We start from the raw sequence: 6,956 nt of genomic DNA, 5'->3' as shown, positions 1-6,956 counted from the left end.
GGATACATCACTAAATAGACTTACAGGAGTGATGTCGGCCCACACCGTCAGTTGTTGTTGTGGTCTATAGGCTGGCTGTAAACATTACATGGATATATTCCTTTCACCCAGCACGTGATAGGGATAGGGAAGGGTTGCTTGACCATTGAGGATCTCGACCTTTGAGAAATACACAACAGCTTCTTAATGATATGCATATCATCCCACTGAAGCGTGCACTTCGTTTCGTTAAAGTTTACAGTCAACGTGAGTGCTGTCGTCACGCCGTATGTTTTAGGTAGAAATTTAGCCTACTCAAAATACCCAAAGACGTCGATCCACCTTGCAACGCGTGGCCACCCGCTGACGGTTCTGTATGAAAATGGCATCAACAGTGAAAGATGTTGCATCTGCTGAAATTTTATCGCAACATTATTATACTGCCACGCTCGCTTGTATTTTTATGTCAATGTTTTGCGCAAATGCACCGCCGTAGTGGTTCAGTAGCTAAGGTACTCGGCTGCTGACCCGCAGGTCGCGGGATCAAGTCCCACCTGCGGCTGCTTTATTTTCGATAGAGGCGAAAATGCTGTAGGTCCATGTGCTGCGATTTGGGTGCATGTTAAAGAACCCCAGGTTGTCAAAATTTCTGGAGTCCTTCACTATACGGCATCTCTCATAATCATGTGGTGGTTTTGAAACGTTAAACACCAGACATTAATCAATTGCCTTGCGCAAAGGACGCTTGGCTGTCTGCGAAAACTCTAAATTATTTTAGAATCTTCTGATAAGCTTGAGACACCTACGATATGGATGCTATGTGTATAAATGGCGACGTACCTTCGCGCAGATCATATTACCAACGACCAATGCTCTGATTACCGCTATCTGTGTAAAGCGCGAATTTCTAGTATTTCGCACTTTCCTATGCATATGTTCACTCAATAAAAAGTGTCGTCTTGAGCAACCCACGTACCATCTTCTTCGACGTCGCAACCACGTGGCAATACCGTAAGTGAAATGAGAACGCTGAAATGATCGATACAAAACAGTGAAATGGGGCGTAAGTGCACGCCCAAGTTTGATTTGAGATGCGTATACCACAAGCTATTTTCTTCTATAGAACCAATATGATGCGGATTTGTTAAATTACTATGAAGTTGAATGTCAAGAAAGGAAGAACACGAACTTGGAAAGAGACAGTGGAGACGAAAAGTGATAAGTATTGACGTAAAGTTTGATCGGTCATTCCACACCAAACGTCGAAGGCGTTTTGGCGACTATCTCAGGTGTATTCGAAAAATGTCGGGCTGATTTACTCTATTGAAAGCAGTCTCTTGCAAAAATGTTTTTGAGAGAAAAATGGTTTTGGTCACCTATATGTGACCGAAATTCCGGCAATAGGCAGGGCCTTATATCGAGTCCTAAGATAAAAGAACATTTACTGAGTGAGTCTATGTGGGCTCCATTTATTTTGCCGACCTATGGTCCCCAATATTTAAAACCTCCCACGATGGCGTGCCTTGGTGTCGTATTGACGTTCCGGCTTGTAAAGCCGAAAATTTTATTTTTCAAATTATAAAACTGTTCATATTTCCCCCCTCCCCGGAACTCGTTCTAGGGTTAGTCCTTTGATAATAACCAGTCTTATATCTTAAAAAAAACGCTAGGACATTAACTATTCATAACTCTCATTAAAGATGTGGAAATGAAATAGCCATCACTAAATGACTGATGAGGTGAAATATTAACATTAAAAAGCATAGTAAACGTGACTATAAAGCTCATTCTACAAAAACAATGTGACCTGAACTAATGATGTCACCACACATCTAAAACCTCATGCAATGTATATTGCATACCTGCAAGGTGCAGTTATTCGAGCACTTTTTGCAGTGAAATTTGGTCACGGAGTTAACCCCGTTCACGGTGGTGCTACTTTTAAAATTAACGGTTGAATATCTAACGAAGCATTGGGAATTTTTTTGCGTGAAACCAGTATTTTTTGCGACGTAATTGAGGCATGTATACATTGTGCTGGCACGAACTTTAATGCAGGTGATGTGTTTATAGAGTACACCGTTCGGTGACTGTGGTAAAATAGAAACAGCAATTTATGTTAATTCATGCTACAAAACTCACGTGACCTGCTCCCAGAGAACAGAAGAATGCATAACGAAGGGCGTTACTCACGAGCGGAAGAATTAGATCATTCTCGGTCTATAATGTTGTTTCTGTAGTCCAATCTACAAACGTTCGTATTAAACGAGCAAAACGGTACGAAGGCATGGAATTGGGTTCTGCAGCATGTTGTGACGCATGTGCCACTTCAGGTCACCTTTATTACGTGACATTGGAATCCACACTGAGCTTGATTGATGATTATGTACCTAATCAACGGAGAATGAGTGCTAAGCTCCTGTTTCATTATTAATGTGGCTTCAAAGACGAGAAAGCAGCACGATTCGCGAGCAATCGAGCACCCGTTCTGTTTTTCTATTGCGTTGAACTGCTTGTGCCCTCAGATGCCACTTCAGTTTTTTCTTGAATAATTGTGGCGATTGGGAAAGTTGCGAGCGCCAAACAAGACGTTAAGAAGAACGAGAGAGACAGGACGGACGCTTGTGAACGTCGTGTGGAACCATTAGTTCGCGCTCAAACTTTCCCGATTGCAATGCGCCATCTGGCTGGGTTTCAAGTTTTGTTAAAATGTGGCGATGGCACAGATCATGGGCTTTTGTCATGTCATTTACTACCATTTAAACAGCGGCGGCGTAATTTAGGGTACCATGAAAATTGTCGCGGTCATATTTCAAGAAGGAAGGAGGCAGAAACGCACCGTTCATGCCATACGTAATCCTTCATCACACACGGAAATAAATTTATTCAAGCTGTAACATGGTTGAAGAATTCTGTTACCTCTCGGCAATCAGAGAGGCTTTTAATTCTCGAGTCTCTTTATGAGATATTGCTGCCATCTTTTTCCAACAGGCCTGCAGTTTTGTTGCACCGACATAGCAACGCCCAAGTTTTTGAAGATTTTTTTTTCATTCCCATTCAAAAACGATTCCATGCATAGTCATTTTTGAAGCGCGTAAGAACTTCCTGTCGTTCGTTACCCGTCGTTGCGTTCGTCCAGTACACACTGCAAAAGGCTTGATGGCAAAGTCGTTTTCCATGTTTAAGTTCCTCGTACCCATCTTTTCGCGCTCTTTGTGCACTTCAAGGAATTCAGAAAGACTGCAATACAACCCAACGAGCTGTACACCGTGCCGTCGGGACTGGTATGCATGGCGCAAACATGTTGCGAGTGGTCTCGCAGTGTTCTGCCATTGCACTCCGTTCGCTGTTCCCAGAGCTCAAGTTGGGTCGACACGTGGAGTCATTGCGGCGCCATTGGTGTCATGTTTCCGGTGTCTTTTTTTTTATACACGGTGTTCTGCGAATAAATGCCTCTGTTTAGCCGCTGGTGCCAAGGTCACGGATTACGTTTTTCCTTCTTTCTTTCCGCAGCTGTGGTGACGACTGGTGGTTAGATTATCGGTTATTTCTTTATTTATTTTAGTTTTCTTGTTTAGCTAGTTTTCTGTATTCTTGGCCAAGAAAGGTGATTCAGAGCATTTTTTTCTCGAGGGAATGACCATAGGTATGTGCGTATGTGGTTGCTGCTCCACATTTCCAAGTCGTACGACTCAGACTACCCTGCCGACAGCCCCTATTCTCTTTCTGCTCTAGCAGCCATGGCCCTCACGTTCTTCCAAACCTTTTCATTCTACCTACTTCTAAACTCTTTTTTCCACTCTCCCCTTTCTCTTCAAGCGACTGAGCCGTGGTCTCGCAAGGAAAGATAGTGTCTTTTTTTCCTTTTCTTCAACCACACATTCATCCATTCAGGGGAATCTTGCATGCAGTAACTGGTTTGGAAAGTAAGTAAGGTTCGGGGAAAGTCACCTCACCCTGAGCTGCCGAGCACAAAACAAAGCTTAGCCGAGAGTCATGAGAAGGCAAGGAGATTACACAGCAAGATGAAAAGAGAAGATACTTTGCCTAATGGATTATTGGGAAAGCCAGTGGGGCAACCCTTTTCTTTAAGACCATCCCCACTTCTAGTCGTACATTGAAGTAACGAGAAAACGCCAACCAAAACATATTTAAAAGAAGCGACGTTATTAAGCCAATCTCTCACCCCTGAGGAAGAAGCCGGACCAGCTTCGAAACATCGGGGTTTTTTACCTTAAATATATATTGGTTCGAGTTCTCATTCCTTCAGTTTCTATCCAAAACAGGCAGACTTATATCGAATGTTCACCTTTGATTCCAGTCTCATACATTATATCCTCGCTGCTCCGACAAACCCCCTCACACCGAGACATTTAGAGAAGTGACAGGTGCGCAACCGTAAGCAGCCCCTCTTCCTTCTTGGACGCTTATAGCTCTCGTGTACGTGTGTGTGCGGGGGGGGGGGGGGTAGGGAGAGGAGTACTGACGAAAAAAATGTTGCATCTTGTTTTTTTTTTTTTGCACCAGGTAGCTAACGACTTAGTCATTATTTATTTTTGAGGAAGCAGCATACAATACAACACAATCATGCCCACTTAAAAAGACGCAAACACAGGCGCTGTATTGCAACTGATGAGGTATTGTCGAAAGACTCAGCTTATGTAGGATAACACGTACATGTGCACTAACACCAGAGCATACAATGAAGACAAGTTTTTCTTGCAGTGTTTTGCCGGAAGACTTGATGAATGATGAACCATGAATGCACCTTACCTGATTCGAAACTCGGGACAGGTAACAGACTTTTTAAAGAACGCGACCCTGTCAAGTCATGGTTCTCAGATTTTATGCTTCAAAAATTTTATATTACACCATTCCGCACGATGACCAAATTACAAGCGTAGGCGAATGTATTGACCAGCATAGTATCACCAAATTTCAAAATAGCACAGGTATTTACAACAACCAAGTCATGTGGTACTCATTGTATATAGTGCTATCAGCGCGCACGTGCCTGTCGCGGAAATTGCATGTTACGTTAGGTTTCTCTTTAATATTAATATGTAGAGGCACGGGAAATAACTTGTTTCTGTATGTTTAAAGCTATATATATATATATATATATATATATATATATATATATATATATATATATATAGGTTGCTTGGCAATTGGAATTCTTTTACATGTTTTTATTGGTGCTCCTTCGACGTTTATTGTATGAGCCGGACCACGTCGAATATCGCTGATTTTTAGTCCAAGTGAGTCCAAAGGAAAATATTTTTATATATGGTTATTGAGTTAGTCTGAGTGAGTTCCATTTATTTTGCCAACCTATGCCGTACGTGGGATCTTTCCGTAATCCGCAGGGTGTAGTCTGATTGTTGTTTGCGAAATTTACTATAACCTTGCTCGTTGGAATGGCGAATTTGGTTTTAATGTTAAGCAAAATCGTTTGTTCCGGGTGTTAAAAGCTGAACAATATTGCTGCTATTTTTCTTTCATACAAGCATCCAGAAATCTTGCCGAAATGCTTTGTTTGCGTTCTGTTTGCAAAATCGCTTGATGCTGCTCTGGGCAATCCGGACAATGACGACGTTTCAATTTTTCGACAACGAATTGCACACAAGCTGTTTGCGATAAGCAAGAAATCAATCTGATGTGCGATTGGAGATGGAAAATATAGTTTGCTATTTGTATGAAGGCTTGAGATAAATGTAAAGGGACAACTGGAAATGAGGGTGAAAGAGTGTGCTGGCGTAACCTCTAATTTAGGTAGGTACCTCATCTTCCAGTGTAGCTAGGTGGCGCAGACATTTTGATATTTCGGCGTTTCGGTAGATAGGTGTTTTGATTTTTTGACTTATTGCAGAAGACTGAGGCGCAAGAAACATCGTGAAGCAGGAAGAGCAGAAGAGAAGAAAGAGCAGCGTTATTGACATTTTACACTTTCGGTATCTTGTTTAATCGGCTTTTTGATTTTTCGGTGTACTAACTTTCGGCATTCCAATAGTTCGTCATTTTGATTTTCGGCGTTTCGAGTGCCACAATATTATAGCTTTAGTCAACAAAAAATGCGAACCCTACCCAGGTGCATTTAAACCACGTGCAGCGCTCCGCTTACCGGGAAGTGATACCAACCTGTGCGACAAAAGCAAATAATCCATGAAAAAAAATATTGCATAGCAAAGTCACAGTTATGAACTAACTGAATAGTATTTGATGGACCATGTTTAATTAACCAGTAATCATGCGTTGGCTTATAATTGCAACTCATCCGCCGCGAAACATACCTTTTTTTATTTTCGCCGATTCTTCGCTCATTGTTCTCTATCAATTTAATATTCTTCGGATGTAATTAACCAGGTGCTTTACACGTCAGTATTCCTTCACAGTGTCACAAGAGATCCACATGGTGCACTCTAAATGTATTCAAGTTCCTCGATGACCAAAGCTAATACTTGCACGGAAATAATTTGAATAAGTACTTAGAGAGCTGTATATACTGTCTAGATGTTTCTCGCGTCCACTCAGCTTGTACTTAATGCTAGGATTGCACTTAATGCTAGGAACCACCACAACCAACCACCTTAATATAAACACGTGCGAGGACTGAGATCAGTAGAACGCCAATTTAAAATTATCTAGGTGATTAAAAACAAAAAAAACTTTTTTGAAAAAAAAACTTACAGTCGGTACACAGGGCAGGCTGCTAGCAAATGCGCTCTGGACACATCAATGTGAAATTTAGAATCTAATGCGGCGCGTCATTGGCTCAACATCTTTCTGCAGAACTCCACAGTCTAGATGCTGATGGTCTACAAGTCCTTCAATTAGCAGAAGTGGTCTCTTACAACGTGCTTTACTTTTCCAACTGCGTCATGCGTATAGTCTTCTATGCAGCCCCCTAGAATAGGTTTAATTGAAGGACTCGTTGAACAAGAAATACAAGCTAGCTAGTTTTCTTTTTGTACCAG

Source organism: Rhipicephalus microplus, chromosome 2 (assembly GCF_043290135.1).
Source record: "Rhipicephalus microplus isolate Deutch F79 chromosome 2, USDA_Rmic, whole genome shotgun sequence".
NCBI classification, from domain to species: Eukaryota; Metazoa; Arthropoda; class Arachnida; order Ixodida; family Ixodidae; genus Rhipicephalus; species Rhipicephalus microplus.
Note: the sequence above shows the minus strand (reverse complement) of the source record.